We start from the raw sequence: 26,996 nt of genomic DNA on the forward strand, positions 1-26,996 counted from the left end.
AAGAAAAGAAAAGAAAAGAAAAGAAAAGAAAAGAAAAGAAAAGAAAAAAGAAAAGAGAAGAGAAGAGAAGAGAAGAGAAGAGAAGAGAAGAGAAGAGAAAAGAAAAAAGAAAAGAAAAGAAAAGAAAAGAGAAAAGAGAAAAGAAAAGAAAAGAAAAGAAAAGAAAAGAAAAGAAAAGAAAAGAAAAGAAAAGAAAAGAAAAAAAAAAAACAGAGACAGAGACCAGAGTTGTGAGCAGAAGGGGATCTTGCAAGAAGGCCCTTGAAAGCACATAAAGACAAAACTCCAATCAAAAATCCAAATCAGAAACTCTCCAGCCATTGCCACTCTGTGCTACTAACTCTTTTACATACTGATGCTGTCAGGATTTTTCTTCTTCCATTGGCCAGAGCTGTCTTGCTAAGATTAAATAACAAACTCCAGGATTTTCTAATATTTGAGTGTGTTGTAATTTTAGTGGTCATCCTTAATCTTTTTTTCCCTAGCGCAGCTCTTTCTCTCATCAGCTTAATATTTAAACTGGATTCATTTTTAATGCCTTAATATGCAAACACATTTATGTCAAAATTGATTCAATATTTAAACTTGTTCAGTTTCAAACACATTTTATGCTTCAGCTGCTCCAACTTGTAGATTATTTCAAACGTGGAATTGATTCCAAAATTAAGCAGGTTTAAATGTTCAGTCAATTTATTTTAGAGTGTGTGTGTGTTTTAGAGACCTGTACTGAGAAATGATGATTTTCTTTACTGGTGATCGTGCAGCCGGCAGTGTGTCAACAGCTTGAAGGCATGTACAGCTGGTCTCAACTTTCCTGAAGTTTAACCAGGTCTTGCATAGGAGGTGCAAAATGGCAGGTGGCCACCTTGTGTACAGTCATGGTGGTGGGCAGATCTGGAAAGACAGGCAAAAATAATCTTTTTTGTCTGTCTTCAAAAATGTTTGCTGTCAATGAGGATGAAAATCGACCTACCTAAATATATAAAGTAATGAGTCCCCCTCCAAAATACACAGTTTCCAGGTACAACTGTGCATCTAGGTTGTATTTAGTGACTGGTTTGGACAAAAAAAAAAAAAAAAAAAGTTGAAAGGTGTTGGTGTGTTAGCCAAAAGAGAAGGGGCTGCGTAATTACCACTGATGTCCAGTGAGAGGATCCCAGTGGTCCCAGTCAATCTCACCTCCTGTGAGAGCCTGCAGGCTCTGAACCCTGCGAAAGGGCCCTGGGTGCTCCACGTTGTGTTTGCAATGGAGATGGCAAGCAGGTTTCCAAGCTCTCAGGCGAGTATCCTGACCACAAAGCTATAAAGTCCCTCTCATTTCTCTTTTGTATTCATGGATTCTTAATTATATATGCAAAGTGACATAAATATTGGAGATTAAAGAAGATGTATAACCAAATTTCTTATGATTCCCTTGGCTCTAGAAGTCCAATCTGAAATCCATTCTCTCCCTGTCTCAAAACAGAGATTTGAAGCCTGTATTCCTACTTCTTTAAGTCCACATACAGTGCTCCAAAGTATATTATTAGAGCTTTAATTTTTATTGATTTGCGTTTTTTGTTTTTGTTTTTTGTTTTTTTCCAAAAAGCTCAAGTGGCACTGAAATCTCTCTTCCATCAAAGCAAAGAGAATGTGAGGGGATAGAGTGAAGTGGGGTGTTTTGATTGATTTTTGTCCATTTCAGTGGGGAAGAGTGCAAAAATAAATGTGCCTTGAAGTAGTTCTTTTGTTTTGGTTTGGCTGTTGAAAAACAAACAAACAAACAAAAAACTCTCAAAACAGCTTGAAGTTTTGTAGCTGCTTTTTTATAGAAAACTAGAAGAACAAAACCTCCAGCTTTTCAGCTATCATGACTTTCTGTGCAATCTTACAAGAGATAAAAAAACACGGAGTGGCTGCAAAAACCTTTGCAATTTGATGCACAGGTGAAGTATTTTAATGGTAGATGGAGAAAGCCAGTTTCTTTGCTGACTGGTTTGTATAACTGACCAGAGATGCTCTGCTTCTGTTGTTACTGATCTGGTACTTTTTAAATGAGTATGAAAGGAAAAAAAGGTTAGAGTGTGGCCAGATGACTGTCTGCAGCATTTTTAAAGCTCCATAGTTAGACCCATCCTTGCAGCAGTTATTTCCTGTCCTTCAGAGAGTGCTTATTTTGTACATGCTGTTGAACCATTAAAATCCAAAGCAAAAAAGCTCACGTAAACTACTTCTCATCTTGGTTCCCAGGTGTTAGTTCTACTGTTGGAAAGAAGAAATTAGTTAGAGTTTTGGCTCTTTTTCAAGAATCCTATAATTTAAGAATAGTTTTTTCTTCAAAATGAAATGTGTAACATCAGTTAGTGATGTAGATGAGCCCTTTTTTTCTTGTTCTCTTCAATTTTAAATCTTGGAGTTGTGAACATCTGAGTGCTGGCCCGTGCAAACATATTAGCTGCTTTCATTTCAAAACTGTATAATGGACGTGAATGTATTATCACTATAAGTGCTTCACATCAAGAGCTGATAGGTTATATATATCTGCCAACATAATCTGTAAAAAATAATAAGTAGGTTTCACATGTGCATAGCTTTCTAGATTTCCATAAACTCAGTCTTTCTATATCAGACGCATTTTATCTAAAGTTAGATTATAGCAAAACCGTAGGTAACAGATGATGACTGCATGGGATTATCAGGAGTTTAGGAGGTTTCAGAAGACACTGCACACATGTGCACACTCCTACTGAGTAAGTTACAACATCATATTGATTTACAAAATCATTCCTGTTTCTTTCTATCAGTTTTGAATTCATGGTCAGTTCAGGTACTGCTGAGTGTTTTGTTTTGTTTTGCTTTGTTTTCCTGTTAGGAAGCAGCACCGACCTGATGAAAATATTCAGGTGTAGCTGAATCTGGGAGAAGTGTGGCCAGCTGGTAAAAGCAACCAGAGGCTACGTCTATCCTACTTAATTAAACATTCCCAGGACTGCTCTGCAGCACTGAATCCAGTAGGCATGAAACAGCCTGTTAGGCTGGGGACCATTCTTACAGTATTGAAAGAGAGATGACCACTGTCCAGTGACTAGGCATGTTCCCATCATGATTTAATTTACTGAGGTAAAGACAGCCTAACAGTTTGCATTTTGAGAGCATACCTGCATAACTTCAGCAGCAGCGTGTGGTGCCCTGCAGATTTACCTGCTTATTTCCAGAAGCAGTATAAGGGCTCTTGGATTAGTAGCTGCTGTTCCCCTGCAGCTCCCTTCCCCGTGGATGCTGCAGTGTAGCTCTTGGTTGCATCTGGACTCTACCCAGACTCCCTGCACCCAGCTTTCCAGGTGGAGGAGCAGCTCAGATCATCCAGGGTGCAGGCATGGCCTTTCTTCTGAGTTTCAGCTCCCTTTGTTGGAGGCCAATGGGGAGCCAGCTCTGCACTGTCAAAGGTGAGCCTCCCAGGTGCACTCAGGACAAAGAGGAGCAGAGGAACGTCTTCAGCCAGGAATGAGAAGGTGGACTGGACTTGTAAGGAGAGGAACCCTGGCTGGGTGGCGAAACAGGCAGCCAGTGGAAGCTGCCTGGGTTTAAGTAAGGAGGAGTAGGCTTAGTTTCATGCCCAAAGTCTGTTTTGCTGGATGGAAGGATGACAATTCTCAATCCACCCAGATACATCCTGAAAGGAGAACTGTGAAAGTTACCTGGGTGTTAGCATTGTGAGAATGTAGGAAGTGGAAAATTTGCTGACAAATCACTGCTGGATTTTATGTAAAACACCCTCTGTGCCCCCTGGGACACAGCCTGGCATGAAGGGGAAAACAACTGAATTCTGTGTTGGTTTCAATGGGTTAATGGGTCTAGAGACACAATGGTGTTAACATGACCTTGTCGCTGCAGAACATTAGAAAATGAAATAACACTCATGTTTTTGACAGAGAAATCTCAGTCTGCATAATACCATGGTAAATAACTAGCTTAAATATCTATCATCCTTTATTAAAGATGCAGAATAAGAAAAGAAAAAGATTAATGCATCTGACATATAAACAGCGAACTAACTTGGTTTTAGCAATATACCACATTTCCTTAAACTTTAGCTCTAGAGAGACCATTTGGCAACCCTTTGGCTGATGTTAGAGATTATAGTAATTGTTCTTGTTAAAGAAAAGACAAAATGTCAGCTGAGCTGGACTGGAGCTGTTTTGTCACATCTTGGTTCCCTGAAGACAAGACAAAAAGGACAAGCATGCACCAAAGAAGGAGCAAAAAGCACCAAGGACAGAAAAAAAAAAAAAATAATAATAATAATAATAAAATAGTTTCTGAGATGGGCAACAGTGCTTCTAGAGAATGGCAGGCATGGCACACTCTTGTCTTGGACAGGTCAGGAGTTCAGTCTCTGTACTGGTGTTGGGCCAATTTGCTGGCAGCTCCCTGTTTGACGGGATGCTCAATGGAGTAACAAAACCTGCCATCTTAGCCAAGCACATGAGAACCACACAAAGACACAGGCAAGCCAAAAAGCACACAAATCTGTGTAAGAACATCAAAATCACAAAGAAGGCAAATGGGGAGTAAGGAAAAAGAACAGGGTTGAAGTTGGAAAGGAGCACAAAAAGAAGAGAGAGAACCAGGAATTTGTTCATAACACAGTGGAGCTTGCCAGAGCTTATTCTGAGGCAAAAGAGCTGCTGAAGTCCTCTGGATCCCTCTGACTTCCTTGGTTCAATCTCATCATTTTTCAGAATCAGGAAAAGTAAGGTCCTACAGTGTTAGTATGCATCCTGTGATCAGAGGAGGTGTCCCCATCACACACACTGCTATCATCTGCTTACTTGTATTCTTGGTCTTATTGTCTAGTTGTACTCCTTTCCAATCGGCTATCCAAATACTAGCCCTCCCAAAGGGAGTGGTAGGTTTAATGGCATGTTCTCTCTATATTTTGTTAGCGTATTTCCCAGCACACTGTTTTATACTATTAATTTCTGTCTTATTTCTCATGCCTGTTGCTCAGACTTGAGCAGAGTTCCCAATCTTATTGGTTGGACACCTCATTATTTTCCATGACTTCTGCTAACTCTTACTGTCAACTTTGTGCAACAGGATGAATTGCATACATGCTACTTTAGAAAAAGTAGTCTTTTGCCTATGGTTGCTCAAGTGCTCTGTCAAAGATAAGAAAATGAAGAAACACAGCCCTACCAGATCTGAACAGACACAAATTGCAGTTGAACATGCACACAGTTAGAGTGTGTCTATAGAGATTTAGAAGGAGAAGACAGTGATGCTTGAGTCTGTTCAAAACTGTAGCTTAACACATGTATCATCAAGTAAATAATATGTATACTTGCAAAATGCTCAAAGATTGGGAGTTCTGAGTACATGTACTCTCTTTATGGATTATCTGTGTTGATGTGAGATCCAAAACGCAGATCAGCTACAACACTATGTCCATATTTCTCAAAGACATCTACAATGACCCAGAAGATCTCAAAGAATTAGACTGAGATGAGTGAGGGAATTGTTAAAAGCTGTCTGTCCTAACTTGCAATATATATTTATGAAATGCACAATGCATTAGGTGCTATGGACTGTTATTTCATTAACTACACATTTTGAAAAGAGAATTTTCTTTGCTCTTGTAAGAATAAAGAATATCATTACATCAAAGGAAAAATTCATATAACCCAAAAGATCTGACATAAGCCCTCAAATGCCAGGCAACCCATAGACAATATTAGAATTCTCTGTCTACCTCTATCCATTAATGCAAATCAGTAAAAAGTTCCAACAAAATGTCATCTTTTATGCTGTAATTCGGTGACAAAAGGACCTGAAGGCAGACAAAGTGAGTATGCCAAGCTGATCACTTTTCACAACAGTAACATTGTCATTGAAATATTTTTTAAATGGCATAATTTATTACCTCAAAAGGCAGTGTTTGATGCCTCTTGGAGATGCATCCATGGGCTGAGAAAGCTTGAGATTCACCTTCTCCTTGAAGATGGCCTTGGTACATTCTGCCTTACAGGAACCTTCCTCACCTCCTTGACCTTATCAAACCCTCCTGCCACTGTTACTTCTGCTGATGGTGGAAGCTTTATACTTCCTACATTGCCAGTCAGCTCTCTAGCAAGGGTATGGAGGTGATGTTGAGTTTGGGATGCAGTCATATCTTCCTAGCCTCTGTCTAGTTGTGCTAGGAGTCAAGACTGGCTAGCAATTTGCTTTGGAGCAGAAATGCAGCATTGAAGCAAATGTGTAAATTATTGCCATGCACCACATTTTGGTTGACAAATCTAGCAGCTCTTGAATAGACAGAACAAGGATGAGAAATACAAGGCTCCTCTTCATATATAGTGGGCAAGCTAAACAGAACTTATAGTACCTTGGATGCTTTTCCTTATTTCTTTGAGTTTATGTAGATTAACTTCTAATTCTATGAGGGAAAAAAAAAATAAAAAAAAAACTTCACTTTTTTGTTATTCCTTTAAAATGGAAAAACACATACCACCTGTAATAGAAATTCTAATAAGCCAATAATAAGCTATCAGTATTTTTTCTATCCGTCAGCTTTTATGGGCTTGAGAGTTAAGTAATGAAGAAGGATCAATATAGACAAAGAAATCAATATGCCTTGCATGCACTGTTTCCTAAGTTCAGAACAAACTCTCAGAACTGTCTGTAATTCCTCCATTGTAGCCTTGTATTGTGAAAGCTGTGGAAAATCAGATGTGCAAAAAATGTTCTAAAAACAAATTTGATCATAAATTCTTCTCTCTCCCCTCCCCTACCCCCTCCCCAAATGTGCACTTATTTCCATTGCCTCAGTTAGAAGAAAAAGGTTTGCATATGCTGCTTAGTCCAGCAGAGATGATTCAGGGACTGTTGATGAAAATTGCTAGAGACACCAAAAGACTTCCATATGAAGAGACAGTGCAGATCTTGAAGCTGTTTAGTCTAGAGATTAAACAAATAACATGGAGCTTGATAGAGTTATACCAAGTAATGAATGTTATAGAGAAGGTAATTTAGGAAATTCCAGTTACCTGTTCTTTATAATATACAACAAACTGCTAAGAGAGGTTATACTTTTTACTCAAGAGTGCAATCAAATCTAAAATACATTGACACTAATTATCACTGATGCTAGGAGTCTACTAATTTTTTTTTTTAAGTTTAGAAAATGTTTATGTAGGTTGAGAATGTCAGTTGTTACCCTGGATCAGCTTAAAAACATAATCAGATCATAAAGCTGTATTCTTCCAGGAGGGAACCAAACACTGATGTGATTTTGTCATGCAGTTTATTCCCCCACTGTAAGTTACAGAGGTTTTTGCACAGACTCTGAAACCTCTATGGCAGCCACTGGTAAAGGGAGGAGGCCCGGTGAGGGGTGTCAGTGCTCTTCATTGGCTTGCCAGAGTTTGTCCACCTCTAAAATAAAAGAACATAGGGCTGCAACGTCAAGAGGCTATCCCTTCCTGGACACGGGAGTAATCATACCTCCAGCTTAGCCTGTCTGGGAACAGAGATACAAGATCCTCCCCATGCAGCCTGCCATGATGCTTGACAAGGCTCATCCTCATGAGGTGTCCCTCATTCCTAAGTCCACCCATCCCTGACCTGATTCTTCCTTGCTGGAACAGAGGCCTCCTGTGTAGGCTATCCACCGTGGGCATGGGGAGCAGACTGTGCCTTTCTTCTTCACAACATCCTTTTATGTACTCAATGGCTGTTAAAGTGCTGCTTCCTTAGTTCTTTCTTCTTCAGGCTAATTAACTGCGATTTGTTAAAGCTTTCCTCTGAAGTTGCATTTTCCAGACCTGTAATCTGTCTCGGTGCTTGCCTCTGCCCTGTCTCCAGTTGAGCCACACAATGGTTGAAGCACAGTGCTCAAACCTGGATGTGGCCCCACATGAAGCCTTCTCAGTGCCAAGTGTAATGAGAAGGGCTGTTTCAGATGTCTTGCTGTTACCCTGTTCATACATCCCAGTATGGTGTTTTCTTTTCTTGTACCAGCAGGACATTTCTGAGTCTTGTTCAGTTTGTGGTCCGTTACAACCTCTCAGTTTTTTCCCTAGAACAGCACGTTGCAAATAATTTCCCCCCTGGACAAGTGCAGCTGATTAACCCAAAGAAAGTACATACCTTATCTCACCTGATTACATACACTGTAAAATAAGAAATAGGATACCCATTTTGAATGACTGAGTTTCGTAATGTATCTCACGAACAGAATAATATAAAGAGGATAATGGATCACTTAAAGAGCTCATTTGTTCATTTGCTAAGTGTAATTTAGCTTTCCTTATTTATTACAATAGCAAATCATCTACTCATAGAATCCAGAACTGAAGTCTTAGTCATAAAGAATTTCATGACAACTTTTTGCAGTATTGTTAAATTTGGTTGTGTGTGGATTTACAAAACAGAAACCAGAATGACTTCCTTTTTCAGCTTCCGCAGAAATCAGCAATAGTCTTACAGAAATATGTGAGCTGACTAGTTAACTCCACTCAGGAGCTGATGAATATTGATCTTCTAGAAAGGATAAACAGAAATGTATCAAATCATTAAATGAGTGTTTTGACCAGATATGAGCAGCAGTTTTGTCACTAATATAGCAGTGATGTATAGAACATACATGAAAATTCTCAGATGTGTTAATGTCATGATAGATGCTGAGTCTAAAAAACACATACTCAAAATTTAATAGACTATCTAGAGAATAGTTTTCTAATTATTAATGTCTTGAGCTAAAATTTTCCAAAGTTACACCATTTATTTACTTTTTTAATTTCCAAATATGATTCTTGCTAATCCTGTAGAGAAAAGTTTTTAAACATTGGTGAAGAAGAGGCCTGAATTTTGCCTTTGCTTTCCAAATGACATGACTGTGTAACCTACAATGAGCTTGAGATTTTCATAGGTAGATACATGGGCAAAAGGTCTGGTACAACCACCCATAAATTGATATTCAGCTGGTCCCATGAAGTAACACTCATTTTCCTGTCTTCATGGAAGCTTTTATACTGGGGTGCTGGCAGAAGGACAGAGGTTCATACAACCATTTCTATCATGCGAGATTTAAAGCTCTTGAAGACCAATGCAGAGGCAAGCCCAAAGATGATACCCACATAACTGTTGACTTTCAGCATGGAAACGAGCTCCCAGGAGCCATTCAGAGCTTCCAGCCACCACTCACACCTCCACACCTCTGCTTCCCAGTCAGCTCTGATCATTTTCTGGCCCCAGCCTGGGAGGAAGATCAGGAGCTCTTGACTCCCGCCTCGTGCCTGCCTCCATGAGGAGGATGAAGCAGCTGGAGCAGAAAGCTGTTCCCTGGCCAAGAAAAGAGAGAAAGCCAACCTCTCTTGGTTTCGATTAGCTTATTCTTCGCAGAAAACTAAGCAGAGAGCCAAAGAGGAGCTGTTCCCCTTTCTGAGTTATTCACTCATTCATCTGCTCTTACATCAGCACAGATATGTGCCCTTCCTCAGCATAGACAGATGGCTGCATTTCCATTAGGCTTTAAATTTGGGGAAATTTTTAATTGGGTCTTAAAATTTGATCGCCCACTTGGCAGGGTGTGTTGCTACTACTGTTCATAACCAGGATTGTGCTCAACAGTGTGGGAGAGAGAGTGCAGCTAGGCAGAAATGCTCTTCTCTTTTTTGGCTTTGTTCTCAGTTCCTGCTAATCTAGTAGCATTGATCTGCTACTTTTAATAAAGGCAGTTGTTTACCTCGCTCATCTGCAGACCCCTAATATTCTAATAAACCAGACATGACAGCGCTGTTTGCTTTATTTTCTATGAAAGCATTTCCCTCTCTGTACTCCCACTCACGTACAGACAAAGGCTGTTAACATACTGCAGCTATCTGATCACAATCAGGACCTTGCAACTTGATTTTACTTAATGGATCTTTAAGCACAAGGCTTTAGTATTTATTCAAAGTGAGTCTTGCCTCTTGTTTTGAACATAAAGGTTCTTTCTAACTCTGCAATTTCTTCCTTGTTTAAAGATCAAAAGGAGGAATACAAAACAAAACTTTCCTTTGTGTTTAAAGCAATACAAGTTGCAAAGTAGAAATCCCCCCCCAAAACAGCCCTAAACTATTATGTAGTCAGGCATTAGGCCTCCACTTGGAGAAAACACCTGTGGTTCTCTGGGCTAGGCAGGCCCTCAGAAGTCATACATCCCATCCCGGCTGTTAGAGTTGGATACTTCCCTAGGATGAAAGGGCTTCATGTGTGCCAAGACTGAAATAGCAACTCTGGGTAAATGGCACAGTGTTGTGTGTTCTCCATATATCCAGTCTGAACAATATCTAAACTGTTGGCAAGCTTTGATGTATTTATTTGTCCTCATGGGCTCCCTAGGAGTTTGGGTAGTGCCCTTACCCCCATTTCCCACTGGAGCCAGAGGCAAGGGAGGCCACAAAATCTGCCTGGGACCTGGTGGTCAACCTGGTAGACGGTAGAAATTGCATTTCCCAAATCTTACACAAGAGACAAAACAAAAGCAATCATTCTGTCTTCATGTAAGGGAAGCAGTAAATGTTAGCTGAGAGCAGCTTGAAGAGAAGGTGTGCTGTTTTCCAAAGGTCCCCATGGCCAAGTGTTGTTCTTACCTCCAGGCTGTGTATGATCCTGTTAATGGACAGGGAAGGAGGGGTATGGAAGCAAAGTATACACAAAGCACTTTCCTTGGTTACTCTCAGAAGCTTTCATGGGAAGAAGCAGAGAACACGTCTTAATCTGCAGTTCCCTTAAAATCCTTCCTCACCTTGTGTTACATGATTTGCGTTGGCTCTGTCATATGAGGAAAGGGCTGGTGAATGCTTGAAATCCTGAATTACCATTCCAAGAGGCTGTCAGTCCTCTGTCAAGGATTCCTCTTACACTGAGAAAAGCATCTAATAAGGCATTCGGTAGCCCAAAGGGGAGAGGGAAGGAGAGGGATTTTTTCTATTTGTATGTAACTTTACTCTAAAAAATTTCCACTTAAAAAAAAACACCTTCTTGCTCAGGGGAGCCTAACAAAACTCTTAATTTCCTTTGGCGGCTTTGTCTTCATTTTGCCCTGAAGACTTAATGCAGATAGGCAGCCAGAAACTGAGGTTTCTATTCCATCTTTCTATCATCCTCAGAAGTGTTTACAGACATCTAATTAGTCACAACCTGCCTAATTGCAGGGCAGCCAACAGAACTGCACAAGGTTCAACAGCGGCACAGTTTGGCCCATTAGCCATTCATGCCTGGTAGCTGGGAAAAAGACATTGCCCATATGGATCTACTATGTAAAGTTTTCAAGGTCTGCAGTAAGGAAATAAATACGCATTTTGCTCTCGAGCCGAATGTTTTTTATGCAGAAAATCAATGTGAAATAATAGACACCCGTAATGTGATTTTTGTTGTAGAAGAACTTCTTAGGATAACACCGCATTTTAACACTCCCGATGACGCTGTGGGACATAAAGGTCTTGGAGGTCTTCACATGTAGATGCATTTTTGCTTTTTTTTTTTTTTTTTGAATTTAATCATGGAATTATATCTACCATAGTATACGTAGGCTTAATGCTTAATTCATTAGGTCCCCGAGGAAATCTGCAGGTTCTACACAAAGCCATGAAAATCTGCTTTTACCATGCAGAGATGTTATTGTCAGGCCCACCTCAACACCTCTCCACAGCTAACATTTCTTGATTAGAGGAAAACAATATTAGGCCTCAGCTGTTATGTGACGGTTGAGCTGTTTAAAGCTCCTCATTTTGGCAATTCAGACTAATATTAAAACGTGCAATCCCTTGTAATTGAGACCAGAATTAAGGACAGACCGTTGAAGCAAGAACAACTTGGGAATGGCAATAATAATTACGAGTCCCCCCACTTCCATGAAAATGAACTACTGAATATATGGCAGTGGTACAGGTGCTGCAGGATGAAGAAGGAGGGCAAAATGATCACTGGGAAAAAAGAAAACCAAATCAATTTCAGTTTGACAAAGCTGCCCCTTCAGGGCAAAGCTGAGGAGCAGAAGTAGCACTTGCACCCCTTGTCCTGGAGGAAGGACAAGAGCCAGAATGGTCCCCAGCACCTCCCAACCTCACCTCCTCTTCAAGGCTCCACTCAGCCTGGGCTGGGCTTGGCTGTGCCTGCACCTTCTGTGCACACCCCACTGTGGGCACTGTGTTGGGTCTGGAGCTCACTGGGCACTCCAGGTTCCTGTGGGGCTCCACACCACTCAACTATCACCTGGACCATGACAAACACAGCTCACCTGGACCTCACCGGGATGCTGGGGAAAAATAGAAGCCACTAGAAAGACCCAGACCAACAAAGAGGCAGACAGCGAGGAGAAAAAGAAACTGTAGGCAAAATAGACCATGAGAAGAAGACAAATAAAGACAAAGGAGCTGGTCATGGGTGGCAGCCCGAGACTTGTCATTTTGCCAGTGTATCCTTGCATCCGCAGTCTACTGAAACTCATTTGCAGCTCTGTCCCTTTCCACATATACCATGTCCAAACCTCTTCAAGGCTGAACCACTCCTAAGACTTCAGGAAATACAAATGAGTGGAGTGTTCCTCATCGCTACTTTGCTTAAAAAAAAAAAAAAAAAACACCTACAATGACCTCAGTCTTGTGACAGCCATTCCTTCCTCTGCTGGCTCCTTTGAGTTCTTTCCTCACCCACTTCTGTTCCTCTTTCTGCGTCTTTTATGTGATATTTTTGGTAGAGAGGCCATGAAAAGGAAAGGCAATAAATACATTCAACCACTGCCAAAAGCTGGAGAGACAGGAATCTAGGTTTGCTGTGTAATCCTGAACGTGTGAAAACTGAAGCAGGTCATTGTGGGGCTTGGATCACAAGATGCATTGCTACAGCCCCTTTGGTTTTTCTGCCCTGTCAGTCAAAGGAAATCTTCATTATGTTATTTGTCTTTAAAAAAAAAAAAAATAATAATAATATCATGCTTAAAATGATCTGTTGCACTGGATTGGAAGCAAATTGATTTCATTGCTCAGGACCAATTTATGATAGTCTTAAATAAGCTTTCTTTAACAGGTGCAAATTGCATGCCTCAGTTTACTTGCTGAGGAATACAATTAAGCCAGCACAAAGCTGTTTGTGATATATAATGAAATAAAAACAGTATCATCATCATTAAACAGGAAATAAAGCTATTGATTCCTTGCATTATGCTGTCAGGTTTAATTCAATTGCATTTTTTTCCTCTTTTCAGTCCTTAATTACACAGTTCATGCTGAATCCTCATTTTAATGCGTGGAATGGAACAATGCTGTACCTTCATAGCTTAGCATCTAAAATACAAGCCTACTGAGCCCCGACATATCTTTGTTGGAATTAATTAAAGCCAAACATACTCACAGCATCTGATAAAGGCAGGTATTTCAGTCCTGAGAGTGTAAGGGGGTGGTGAGGTGATGGACCCGCTCCGTGCACAATGCCAACGCCGTCAGGCTGCGGCTCGTCTCTTTTTGCGCATCCCCGGCTGAATGCACCAAAAGCGCCTTCCATGTAGCTCACAAAGATAAACCAGGCCATGAATGAATGGCCTACAGAGCCAGAGCAAAAGAGAGAAGGGCAGGAAAGTGCTGCAGCAGTCAAAATGTGAAAGAAAGAGAAATCCTGAATGACTTTGTGATCTGCTCAGAGGGGAAATGGGCAGTGGGGCACGAAGGGAGAAGCAAGGATGGGGAGCTAGGTGAGGGAGCAGGGCATCTCCTGTCAGTCCTTTGTACCAAGAGCAGCTACAGAGAGCACTGCAAGTGTTCATGCAGCACCAGGAGCTCTTGGTTATGGAACATGCTGTGCCCCAGATGTACCATCTACACGGGTTGGGTGCACATGATGGCATGGATGCATTGTGCCATTTGTAGTGAACAGAGCAATCTGAAGAGCAGGAATAGAGGGGGAGTTCTTGTTGATTTTTTTTAAACAACAACCATACAAATCAGCTGAATAGCATATTCACGGGATATTGTTCGCGCAGCATTTTTCCCTGCTTGTGGCCAGTTTGCAATACATGTATTCATGCTGAGGGCAACCTTATTCTGTGAGCTATTCGTGAAGTACTTTCTTAATATGCATCAATGGCAAATTTGGTCCTGGTTGAGTAGCTGTGTTAGGAATGGTCTAGACTGATGCTTTTTTTCCACTTGTGACTTTCTGATGAATATGGCCCATGACGTATAGACCAGTTCTGATCTCTTGACTCAGACCTTCCGAAATGATCTCCCTCAGCTCCAGACACTGCAGCACTGTCTTCCAGCCCTGCTCATTGAATTCAGTCCCGCTCACTGCAAGCCAGGGGGTCAGAGTGTGCTGCAGACAACCAGCACTAATGTTTGAGAGGTGACATGTCTGGGTGATGTTTCTCTTCTGCCCAGATTCACAGGGATTTCCAACAAAATAGAGTCCCCAGATAGAGTCCCCTTCACTAGAAATTGTGAACTTCTTTTTTGCTCTTGCAAATGAGTGTAGCATAAAAGGAGGAGATTAGAATAAATCCTCTGGCATAAATTTAAACAAACCATGCCTGCCAATATCTTAAGTAAAGACAGAAGATATAATATCAAGTGAATTTGTGAAAATATTGATTGAAAAACCATCAGGAAATGACCTCATTATGCTCATTTTGTCACAAGGTCCTGGATTTCTCGTTCTTGTGTTCTTGTGTTCTATGTGACAGCTACTTCTACCATGGAAAAATCTTGTGTTACCTCCTTCCACCCTACCTGTTTGTTTCCCACAAGAATGAGTCAATTGAAATACTAGGAAAGTTGATGTTAAAATGCTGTTCTCACTTGGGGTGTTGTTTTTTTTTGTTTTTGTTTCTAAGAGTGTTTCAAATCTTGGGAAAGCTATGATTGTTTGATTGCTACTTAAGTCTATTTTTGGGGTGCCCTTAATCACCTCACGTAAGCACCCTCAAGGCTGTAGAACCATCTCCACCTGCAACAGAGCTTAGAGAATTTATCTGATAATATGTAGCCATGAACAAACTGCAGAGAAAAATTAAGGTTGATTGAGACTATTTCAGACCTCTGAGGATGTCACCTCTGAATTTCACAAAACTGAGGTTCAGCCTCTACTTCATAATGATCTAAGGTTACTTTTCCCTGAAAAGATGAATATTGATATTTGTTATCTCTTGTCATCACTATTGTCTTAGGTTTAACCAACAGGCTAAAAGAGACACATGACACAGAATACTTCTCAATTCCATTTCATATTCTGTATAGTCTGTGTGGGCATTGTGGAGCCTGCTTCCATTCTCTAAACATACGTTTTATTCTGTCTGTCATGCTGAAAGTGCAAAATAGAAAAGAAATGCTGATTTGGGATCTATCTTCTGAATGAAAAGGGTTTAGGTCTGTGTGGGTTTAACTTTCCTGCAGGATGATGATAATGAAGAAGAATTTGATGAGATTAATACAAGTGGGTCCATCACCTCAGTGATTTCCTGCAAAAGCACACAAATGTAATTAAGCTCATACTCCTCTCCTGTATGGGCAGGATATTTCTTGCTCGGTAGATACTGCCTTGAACATCTGTGAGAAAAAAAGAAAACAACTGTAACAAAGAAAAAAAAAACACACTAATGTTTTAACTGCATCACAGCTTTAAAATGTCTAATTTTCTTTGTTACACAGTGTCCTTTTCTCCAATTTTCATCTCCTCTTTCCTTCCCCATTTTGCTGTTCTGCTGCAGTATGGTATATGCTGAATTAAATGCAATGAATTGCAAACTTTTAGATGCAGATGATAAAGTAAGCAACATCAAATGAGAATCTCCGTCAGTAGGTGTGTTTGCAACTTGTTTACAGCTTTTTGCAGCTGTTTCAGATGATCTCTCCCCATCATCTGCCTGGGAGCAGTTGCAGTGGGGTGAGATGGTCCAGTGTGAGGTGGAGCACCCCAAATTCCCTGCTCTGTTGGAGGTGCCCTCACCCACCATGGCCACAGAGGTTGGCCGGTGGCCTGTGAGGCAGAGCCTCTGGGCAATAGCGCTGGAAGCAGCAAATTATTATATATATTTTTTTTTTCCCATCTGATTCTCCAACTCAGTGAATCATTAATGTGGTTTAGAATGGAAATGAAAATGCCACAAAAGAGCATCTCATTGCAAGATGTCTGTAAAGATATATAAAAGGATCTTTTCATGGGTAATTATTCAAACCACTTCATATAACTGTCACCATTAAAAGGTCACTAACTTTTACCATGCAGGGCTTGCTGAAGGTGCAGTGTTGGCGCCATCTTCTAAAGCCAGGGGAAGTACTCCAGTGTCATTCATGGTCACTGATGATACTGCGTGGTCTTTATCTTATCTTATCTTATCTCATCTTATCTTATCTTATCTCATCTTACCTTTCTGATGTTAGCAGAGAGGATCAAGGTGACCATCATGATTGGCAGTGTGCAACCTCATAACAAATAGCAGTTCTTTCCCTGAAGAACTTGCACTCACAAAATGATAGACAGACTGTATCTCAGGCACGTCATCTTCTACTGGTAATAATTGCAGTTACAACCTACAATGTTCTTGCTATATTTCATTTCAGTTTTTAATTGCATACTATCATTCTCATGCCAAATTAAGATCTCAGGGCATATTCTAAACTCTCTGTAAATACATATTAAAAAGATGACATCCATTACACAACCATGCAAACAACATGTATGTGGCACATTAAAGAAGCAAATATGCTTGTAGAAAAGCTTGTACACAAAGTTTCTGTGAAAAAAAAAAAAAAAAGGTAGTCCTTTGTGTATATCACATATAATCCTCTTCCTTATCTTCTATAATATCTTCTCTGTCAAACAGGGTTGAAATTGGCTAAATGGATTCCAGTTGTATTAGATGAGGACTGACAGGCAAAAAGAAAGTACTGTACACCCATTTCTTTGGGAAATCCAGCTAAAACCCTTTATTCTCAAGGTTGATGATACAACTGATATTACTCCCAGCAATGTGATTTGCAGCTCTATTTTGAAGCTGAAAAGCTACAAAAAATGTGAGTCTACACAGATGTTGTCTATCAGAGGCTGCCCTCTTGCTGGCTGAGCAAGCCCTGGGCACCCCCAAGCCCTCTGAACATCTGCAGAGCCTGGGGATGTTGCAAATGAGCATAATGGGTGCCAGCAAACATTGCATGCCATAACTTAGAGTCAGACATCAGTGCCCCCACTGCACTGTAAGACAAGTGAACTCGGAGACTCACAAAAGGCCAAGAAAGAAACATTCTTGTCTGCATTGAGAGGGTGCTGAATGTTTGGGAGTCCAGCGGAAGGTGCAAGAACACTGCATAAAAACTTCATCTTGCTTAGGTTGAGAATTCAAGAGAGGCTCAGAGAAACCCAAAGAGAAGATGCAGCAGTCTGTCTTAGTGATGGTAGTGAGGCAGGGCAGAAGTGCTCCCAGAGAGTAAGTAGGGATTAGCACAGAGCCTCCTTGGTCAAAAAGAGGAATTTTCCATATGAGCAGCTCTTCAGAACAATAACTGTGTGTCTGAGCAGAGCAGAGTGGGCATTGTCTAGTGTTTTGAACATAGCCTGAGAAACCTGGTATTGTTTATCCTTCCATTTTTGTTGCCCTCTGTTTATCCTGCCAACCCTCCAATAACCAAGAGTAAAGGAAAAAAGCAAAAACAAAAAAAAAAAGTTGAAGATTTCATTTCTTACAGGAATCCTGGAGGAAAGTGTTTGTTTCAACCAAAAATTAACCCCGCAAATATGTCTGTTATATTATGGGACAATTATGTTTTCCAGTCACATTAACTGGAGACTAAAATGCCCTACTAAGATGCATGCTAATTTTTTCAAAGCCAAAGCCATATCATCTACTTCATCTAGGGGCTGTTGGAGCTGAGGGCCCTTAAATAAGTGCATAAATATCTAATTTCAAACAGCTTTTGGCATGTTATTCTAGTGCTTGTGCTCAAGTTTCAGTAGCACTGGAGATGTTTTTGTGGTACTCTGGCCTATGTTTCAACAGATGATGTAGAATTTCATGCAGTGTTCATTATTAATGATTATTCCTTACTGGGAACACTTGTTGAATGAGCCTTTCTCCTGCACCAGTAATAGGTGGCTGATTGGTGCTGATTTAATGATGTATAGCATCTTACCTCCTGCTGAGACTGGAGCTCATGAGAACTGCCAGGGATGCTGTTGAGAAGCTGACATGGGCTGCATATTTCATGTGCTGCTGGAGAACGCAGCCAGGCCGAGTAGCGATCAAACCCCAGAAGATGTACATACCGCCAATTTTCCCATGTAACAAAAATCTTGTTGTCTGTTGACATGAAAGACTAAGATAATGGCTCTGTGACCCTATATAGTTCTTCAGTCTGGACAGATGAGACAAATCTAAATAATTGAGCTTGAGCTCCTCTGATTTTCTTCATGTTAATGCAGTGCTACATCCAAAACATAAAATGGTTTTGAACTTGCTGCACGTATCTCCTGCTTGCAGTGATCATTGTGTTTTCCAGTCAGCAGTAAAGAAAAGGCCAATGACATACATGCTGGATTTATACAGGGCCACACAGGTGAGGTTTCCTGACTGGTCTGCAGCAGCTCCCAGCTCTGCCTTTTACACCACACGTGCTTGGGGAACTGCCATTTTCTTCTTGCTAGAAGCTGAATATTTGGCAGCTCTGGGGTGGATGGGACATTATAGCATGGGATTCGAGCCCTGGATGTACCCTCTGGCTGGAGCTGGGAGCAGCCTTTGCCAGTTTACATCCCAGGACAGAACTTGTTCCAGGTGTCCTAACACTGATTCCCTCTCCTTCCTCCCAGAAGCTGCTAGTCACTGTTCCCATCTGACCTCTCCTTTTTGGGCAGCAGTTATTTCATGTATTTCCAATATATAACTGGATTATATATTATGAAGCAGAAATGTAATCTTTTTCCTGATGTTAGGCTAACTAAACATATGTGCAAGTACATCTAAGTACACAAACATTCACATCATAGACAGACGTTTCATCTAGCGATAGGATCACATCCAGCACCCTGTCTCACCTCTCTGCTCACAGCCTGTAGTCCATCCTTTCACTTCAGCTTTGGGCTTTGTCAGACTTAAAAGGAAAGAAAATCCCAGCATTAATATCCCTTTCCTAAGGGGAAAGCTCCTTACTGCCTCCTGTCAGGAGCTGGGGACAGTCATTTAGTCTGTTGTCATTACCACTGCAGAAGATTCCATTTTACAACTTAATCTTATTTCCTTTTAATAGCATCTGTTGGCAGAATTTAGAAAAAGTGAAACAACGGGAGAACACTCACCAATTCATTCATAACAATATAATACCAAGGCTTTTTTATTGCTATTCCTATCTAGAGTGACTGCAGTTTGTATTGAATTTACCTGAGGTTCACAACTTCATTTCCAACTTACTGTCTGATGTTGTGTTTTTTTGTTGTTTTTTTGTTTTGTTTTGTTTTGTTTTTTTCCTTTAAAGCTTTATTTGTTAATGCATTTTTCCTATAATTATACCACGATCACTCCTAAGTGCACAGTTTACATTGAACAGAGCCATTAAGCGTTACTGCTGGTAGTTGATTGTTTCACACGGTTGTGTAGAGATCTTTGTATTTAGACCCAAAACAGCTTTATAGGGAAAAAAATATATATTTAGCTATATTTAGCTGCAAGAAATTCCAGTTGCTATTTTTGTTGACGTCAGTACTTAATCAGGCTGGACAGCCTACAGGGTAATTTTGCAGCCAGTGTTAAGCAGTTCTGTGCTCAGCAGAGATATCGGCATCCTTGCTGTGTGTATGGGGATGTGCTTTAGTAGGTGGCTTTGAAACGTGCTCTATCTGATGCGAAGACTTCATGGCAGACTAGAAGCTATCAACAACGCATATTTTTGAACTCTTTGTTCCTTCCTTCTCTAAACTCATCCCTAGGTGAGGAAGGGATTTTATATTCACAAAATCTGATCTTGATCCTACCTCTTTGGTGAAATTCATTTGAGTTCTGTGCCAAATTTAAATGAAAAACTACAGCTCTTTAACATGTTTACAGCTCTGCGGGGTGCATTGTACTTTGAGGAAAACATTAGTATGTGTAATACTAGTGATGAATAATTAACATACAATTATAACACCTTTCATCTTTATGGATTTTATATGTGCAAGAATCATTTCATTTGTCCCCAGATCACATCTGGAATGAAACAGAGCAGCAGTTAAAGAGGCTGTATGCTCTCATATAGTCCAGGGCAGGAGCTGAAGATGACTGCTACACAGAGATGAAAAAGCAGACAGAATTTAGCTAGGCAGAAAGTATTAGTGGGAATCAAGCATCTAGTGATGGAGCTTTGCAGTGTGCCTTACACATGTAATTAACTGAATTGGAATTTGGAAAGGACACAGAAGACTTCACCACTGCCCTTGCTGGAAGGACTACTGCATCTTTTAATAGCCTCACGTAAGCAAGAGCTCATTTTAATGTCCTATTCAGAAGAAGGAACATGCCATCTGCAGAATTAGCAAGAAGTATCTGTGGCAAGTGGGTGTTCCTTAGGGATTTCCCACTCACAACATTTTCCAGTCCTTTCCTAGCTTTTAAAAGCCTTGGGCATGATAATGTAAATGGGCATGATAATGTAAAAGCCCTGGACATGAGTGCTTAAAAGCTACCACAGGACAAATCTAGAAAGGGGTCTATTTCTGTGTGGGATCTGTATGTTTGCTGAATCAGGAAAAAAAATTGTTATGAATGTATGAAGAGAAAATGAGAGCAGCTGCAGTGGCCTTTGCAGAGCTCGGTGCTCTGAGCACGAGGCCAGCAGCCACAAAGACAGTCGAGATCAGCGGGGTGCCACTTCTGCCCCAGCACAACGAACAGCAGAACAGGAGGTCCTCGACAGACAGGAGAGAGGATTAGGGTGTCTGAACAAAAGCAGCCTCTTTGGTCCAGTTCAAAAATAAGCAATTTAGAGCTACAGAGGGGAAGGGGGTTTTGGATTTGTTTGCAGTCGAAGCCAAGCCAAACAGCCAATGAATTAAGTGGTTGTGGAGCAGCCAGCTGAGAAACAGCACAATCACAGGGGCAGGAGATCTGGGCTCTTAGGCACAAGTGATGCACTGAAGGTCAGGCTCTCCTGATCAGCATCCCTCGCTCCAACCCACTGTAACGGAGACCACACTACCTGTGCCATCACCCCCAGTTTCTCAGTTTTTGAAAGGAAAGACAGTACAAGAAATGATCCGGTCCATCAGCAGCGTAGGGTAAGGAGGAACAGGAGGGCATGATGGGTGCTGGCTCTTCTTCCCCTCATCTCCTCTGATGTGGCTGGTGGTGCTGCCATGTTGCAGGGGCACCCAATGCCTCCTCCCAGGACTGATGGCATGGAGGAAAGCCCCAGGCTGAGGACCCCTCTGGTGGGACCAGCCATGTCCAAGCACAGGGAGCAGCAGGGCAGCCAGCACCCAAGTAGCCAGGCTACTGCTGCACTTGGTCTGAATGCAGGTAGGTATTTTAAGCCTTTGACAGCCATAGTAAGAGGATAAAGGACTACAAGATAAACATGGCTGGTTCAGGAAAGCTTTGCTCTCTTCCGAGCCACATGGCTGGTTGGCAAGGCATCTCTCACCTTTTGAAGCCATCAGCTGTGTTCCAGTTTAGAGCAGCGGGCCAGGCAGATTGAGTGGCACAAGGAGCAGTGACAGCCCTCTGTTCCTGAGGCTCTAAAGAGAGGTCAGTCCTGGGCAGGCAAAGGGGTACCCATTTCTCCAGTGAGCACTGCCTGTTCTTCGCTGTGTATTGACTTCAGAAGTCGTTCCTAACTTCACCCTGGCATGCAATTACTTTCTGACCTTTATTTTTCTGCAAAAGTTTACTTCTATGCATGTATTTGCCTATTGATAAAGGACATATTTATTCCATATTCAGATTTCTCTACCATGGCACTGATTAAAGTCCAGTGATAGTCTAGCCCCTTTTATAGACATGAAATCCCCTGTACTGACTCCTCCTAAGTAAGGAGGCTTCCTGAATATAAATAATAACTGAAATTGATCCTAGAGCCTCAGTTCTTATTTTGTTTGCAGGAGTGTTGGTTTTATTGACTTTGCTGTGTTTTCCAGAGGGAAACAGAAGATGATTTCTGTAGAGTTTTAAAAAATAACCCTTTCCACTGTAAGCCTGTTGGATGGTGGATAGTTTCTATCTGCCCCAATTAACAAGTATGGCTAGAAACAAGAACATATGGGGCTAAAATAGTGCAGAATCTCTGAAGTGTGTGCTTCTGAAAAAGCTGGATTCTCGGGCTTATGACTATAAAAAAGTCAATTCAGAATGGATTTGCTATTCCAGTTTTGCTGACTGTTCACAGTTTTTAGAACTGAAAATCACACTGTAAAAATTGCACTTTGCTAATTTTTTTCTTCAGTACCTAATGGAAAGTGAACCTGTTAAGAATTTTCCATAGCTTCCTCCAGAGACATTTTAAAATGATCTAAAATTAAAACATCTCTTTAAGTAATTATTTTAGTTATGGGCTGTTTAAGAAACAAAATTGCTTGTTTAAGATTCACAAGCTAGAAAAGTAATTAAGGTCCAAGAGCCATTCACATGATTGACATTGCAGACTGAAAATATGACTTTTTTTCAATCCCACTGATTTTTCCTGATGATTTCACTTCTTTTGCTATGTTTTTGTTTTTGTGGTTTTTTTTTGCATGTAATGTTAGAATGAACTTATCAGTATAAAAGCAAATATATAGCAAAATCCTAGTGCTTTCTTTTGTTAGGCTAACACTTGTCCCAAGTTCTACACCAAATATGATACCAAAGAGGTTTTGTAAAGAGTATAGACTGATTTGGCCTCTGACCAGTGTTGTAACTCATGCTATTCTGCAATTAGTTGAAATTATAAGTGGTCCAAAGTCCATAAAAGCTCAATAATATTTCACATCTTTGCTACCCCCAAAGAAGGAATCCAAATGAAGATTTTGTCTTAATAATCTCAATAAATTTGATAAGACTCTTGAAATGGTCTACTTCCTCTTCTGAAGTTTTAAGTGTTTTATCCAGCTATATGTGTAAGTTTGTAACTGTTTTCAAATCCCCAGCCTCTGCATAACTTTATAACAAAACAGACAAAATGACTAGTGATTTTGGCATCACCATTTTAGGTGTATCTTCTCATTGCTCAGGTGAGATGAGGTGCTATTACCACATTATTCCTACCTTGTAAATGAGGAACTGAGACACAGAGGTCATTGGTTTGGATGCCCTATTCAAGCTGCTTCAGAATGTTTGGTAGTTTAAACACTGTGTATATTCAGAATCCTTCTGACATGAGCAGAAGATGATCAGCTGTTTGGCAAATCATACCAGAGAGTGGTGAATCTTAAACCCAGAAAATGTTGAACAGTTAGGAGCTGCCTAAAAAAGGATTGGGTTAAGGGACTATAGCATTAAAAAAGAGGGGCTTTGTACATCATATCAACTGCTCATCTTACCCACATCTTCTAAATCATCTCTGAGTGGTGTAGAGGCTTTATAGACCAGCCTCTTTCTTTACTCTCAGAAAAGAACCTTACTCTTGCCCATCATTATCTCCCACCACATCTCTTCCCACATTCATCCTTCAGTCCTCTTTTCTGTGCCATATCAACTGCCAGTTTACTCCCTATTTCCTTATTGCCTTTAGGTCTAGTGTTTGCCCTTTCCCTTTCTAATTCAGATGGTTCAATTATGGCAATGCTTTAAAAAGATTTTCCTAAGGGAAATATATATATATATATATGTGTGTATTTTCATAGGAATTGTATGGTGACCTTACCAATAGATGTTGCATCCAGTTCCTGTAGCCTGAAGTTACACCCCCTGGTCTGCATTAATGACTGTATCATAATTTCTTGATTTTCTGATACTGATCAGGAACATGAGAGCTTGAGGGAAAAAGATAAGGAAACGTAACACTAAGTGCTGCTGGATTTTTTTTTCATATTAGTTTCTCATTGACTATGAGGCTGGGAGAGCCTGACAGAGGCAGAGTGGTAGCTGAGAAGATAGTTTACAGTGAGTGATGGTTTTTTAGAGCTTGACTGACAACAGTATGTTGAAAGGTGTTTGACATATTCTTCTGTGATAGCAGTAATCATGTTGGTCAAGAGAAGATCCTAATATTTCTCATTGGCATTCAGAAGCCCCAAGAATTAAAGGTCCCTTTCAAATCTGATGGTTCACATTTCTGTCTGTCAGACACTGTCAAAGAATTCATTTCCACTGCACAGCTTTGAGTCTATCTTTGCCTGGAGAAAGCACTTTGAACTCACTTTATCTCATCTGCAAAGGAAGATGACAGCTCTTTGCTATAGAAAATATGTGTCTGATAACTATATTATCTCCTAAAACACTCTTTTCAGCCCCAGACAGCCAAGTGCTTACCACAGAGGGGGGGGGCAGAACTCATCCTCATTACTCTCCCTGTCTGTTGGGGGTTAACATTGTACTTTATGACACTTGCCCAAAGACTGAGGCATAAGATTGGGAAAATGGTGGGAAGCTATGTAGGTGGTGGTGGTTGGGGGGAAGGAGGGGGGAACATCGGAACTTGTTTGTACACCTCATGTCTTCTTTTCAAGATATGCCATGTCTGTCCTCTTTACACACTGCAGTCCACTCTGTCTCTGCTTTTCTGGGCTGCCCAGTCCACTCAAGTATGACCAGAAATACTCCTCCCTTCATCGCTGCCTGTCACAATGGTGATTATATGGACTGCTCGCAACCTCCCAACTCATTTTTTATTCTTTGTCAGACTGGAGGACCAACTGGGTCTACATAGCCCGACACCACGTCACTCCTCAAAGCAGTGTCCTGCCACTGCTGACTACAACGTGACTTCACACAAGCTGTATCCAATCTATTTCCATGGTGCATTGTCGTCAGTTAAAATTGGTCTTGTTCCTCAGTTCCCTCCGTTTTCAAGCTGAAAAGAGAGAGGAACAGATAAGCCAAAGTTTAATTTGTTCTGGCAATTATTGGAAATCTCCCACAGAGAGAGAAGCCCTTGCCTATCGGTGCGGAATGACATACAGCCATACGGGCCCAGACAAAAGGAGACCCCGCTTTTCTGCAAGTCTATTCAGGCATGTATAGACATATTGGCTGAGGTACCAGCCCATTCGAATCTTAATGGGAAAAAAAGAGAGACGAGAACCTTAAAAAAAAAAAAAAAAAAAAAAGGAAAGAAAAGAAGAAAGACAAAAAAAGAAAATAAAAGAATAAAAACTATCAAATGAGAACCAGCATTGAAGGCTTGAAAACAAACTGTGAACTGGTGAAGAAAGGGGCAGGAAACTCATTTGACTATCTAGTCCGGTAGATAACTATACTGCTGCTGTATGTGTTTTAGAAGTATCAAATAATTCTGTTATTACAGATAAAGGTTACCATAAGATTGATTTGGAAATGTGAATTGAAGATAAGTGCATTTTGGAGCTGGGGTACAAGCCACGCTTTTTTTTCTCTCTTTCTCTCCCTCTCTTCCTCTCTCTCTATTTTTGCGAATCAGAATTCAGTATTAATTCAACCCAAATGAAACTGTTAGGATAAAACACCTCTGAGAAGCATTTTAAAATATAATTTCCTGCAACATGAGTGTGTAAGTTTATTAAAAAAAAAAAAAAAGCGCTAGTCAAAAGGTGAAAGAAATACATTACATGATTATGGAGGAAGAAAGAGGTTATTTAAGAAATAGCTGAAATGGCAGTTCTTTTAAAATTGTCATGTGGATGCTTTTAAAATGCAATGACAATGGCAGCTTTTCTTTAAGGCTTTTTCCTTACACTCTGCTCCTGAGCAGAGAGGGAAAGTATTTGTGGAGCAAATCACTTTAAATTCCAGGTAGATTTTTTTCCCTGCCTCTGGATTAATTTTCTCAATTTATCTCTTTAACAATACTTAGTAATAATTCATATGGCCAGCTGACTTGTCTACACGGAAAACAACTGACAGAAATAAATGTCATAGTTTGGTCATTGACATCCCAGAAATGATTTCTCATTACTTTAATAATGCGTTACGGAAGAAGAGTTGTAATGCAAGCTCAGAAAATAACAACAGGCACCCCTCCCCTCCCTTGTTTTTAAAGGAATTGTTGGGACTGATCCAAAGCTCATTGCATTGATTGAAAATGCTTTTGCTAGCACTGCTAGACTTGGAGCTGATGCATTGTTTATAGGGATTATAACCTCTGCTGTTGTTGTCTGCAACAAAAACTTAATAATGTAAAACATTAATGAAAATCTGCTTCCTTTTCATTAATGATGATTTCTGTGAGGAATGATTAGAGAATTTCTGACTGACCAATGCTCAAGTTACACAAGTTAAAAAGCAAAGTTTTAAAACAAAAATATGCCTTCAGATAATGAGAAGATGTATATATAATTCTAGGGAAATTCGTTCTTATTGCAATTAGTGGCCATTGTGTCTGAGCATTAATAGCCTGGGGCAAACATAATAAACCAGTTCCTAACTGTTGGTAATGACAGATTTCTCAGGGATTATTACTTAATTAACAATAATTTGAAAGGGTGGTTCAGCTAAGACGAAGTATTCATTTATATGGCATATCTAAAAAATATCAGATCAAAAGAACACATAGCATGCTAACGTTTCTCTTGGTCCTTTCATTTCATTTGTGTATGTCTGCCTCCCTACGTAAAATATTATTTTTGCATCTGAGCTTCTTTCTTAGTGGGTTCACATAACAGTAATTGGTTCCCCCTCGGATATTTGCGCATTGTTTTATCTTCATACCATGTCTTCTGGGTCTATGCAGATGATGATTTTAATTGGAAATGCTAACTCGATCAGGAAAATACCTCCCACGCCCACTCTTTCCATCCTCCCCATGCCAGAATGGGGCAACTGTTTCCCCAACACATGCATTATTCATTCCCAGCCACCTCAACATGAAATGTTTGCTATTGTTCCCACCATCCACCCATGTAGCTTA

General features: G+C 40.5%; 1 protein-coding gene across 2 annotated transcripts in view; it reads left to right on the forward strand.

The window, feature by feature from the left end:
- LOC118162054 (cadherin-20-like) overlaps positions 1-26,996 on the forward strand; it is a 91,893-nt gene that overhangs the window by 35,751 nt on the left and 29,146 nt on the right. The window lies entirely within an intron of this gene.

The sequence above is a fragment of the Oxyura jamaicensis genome, chromosome 2, assembly GCF_011077185.1.
Source record: "Oxyura jamaicensis isolate SHBP4307 breed ruddy duck chromosome 2, BPBGC_Ojam_1.0, whole genome shotgun sequence".
Lineage (NCBI taxonomy): Eukaryota > Metazoa > Chordata > Aves > Anseriformes > Anatidae > Oxyura > Oxyura jamaicensis.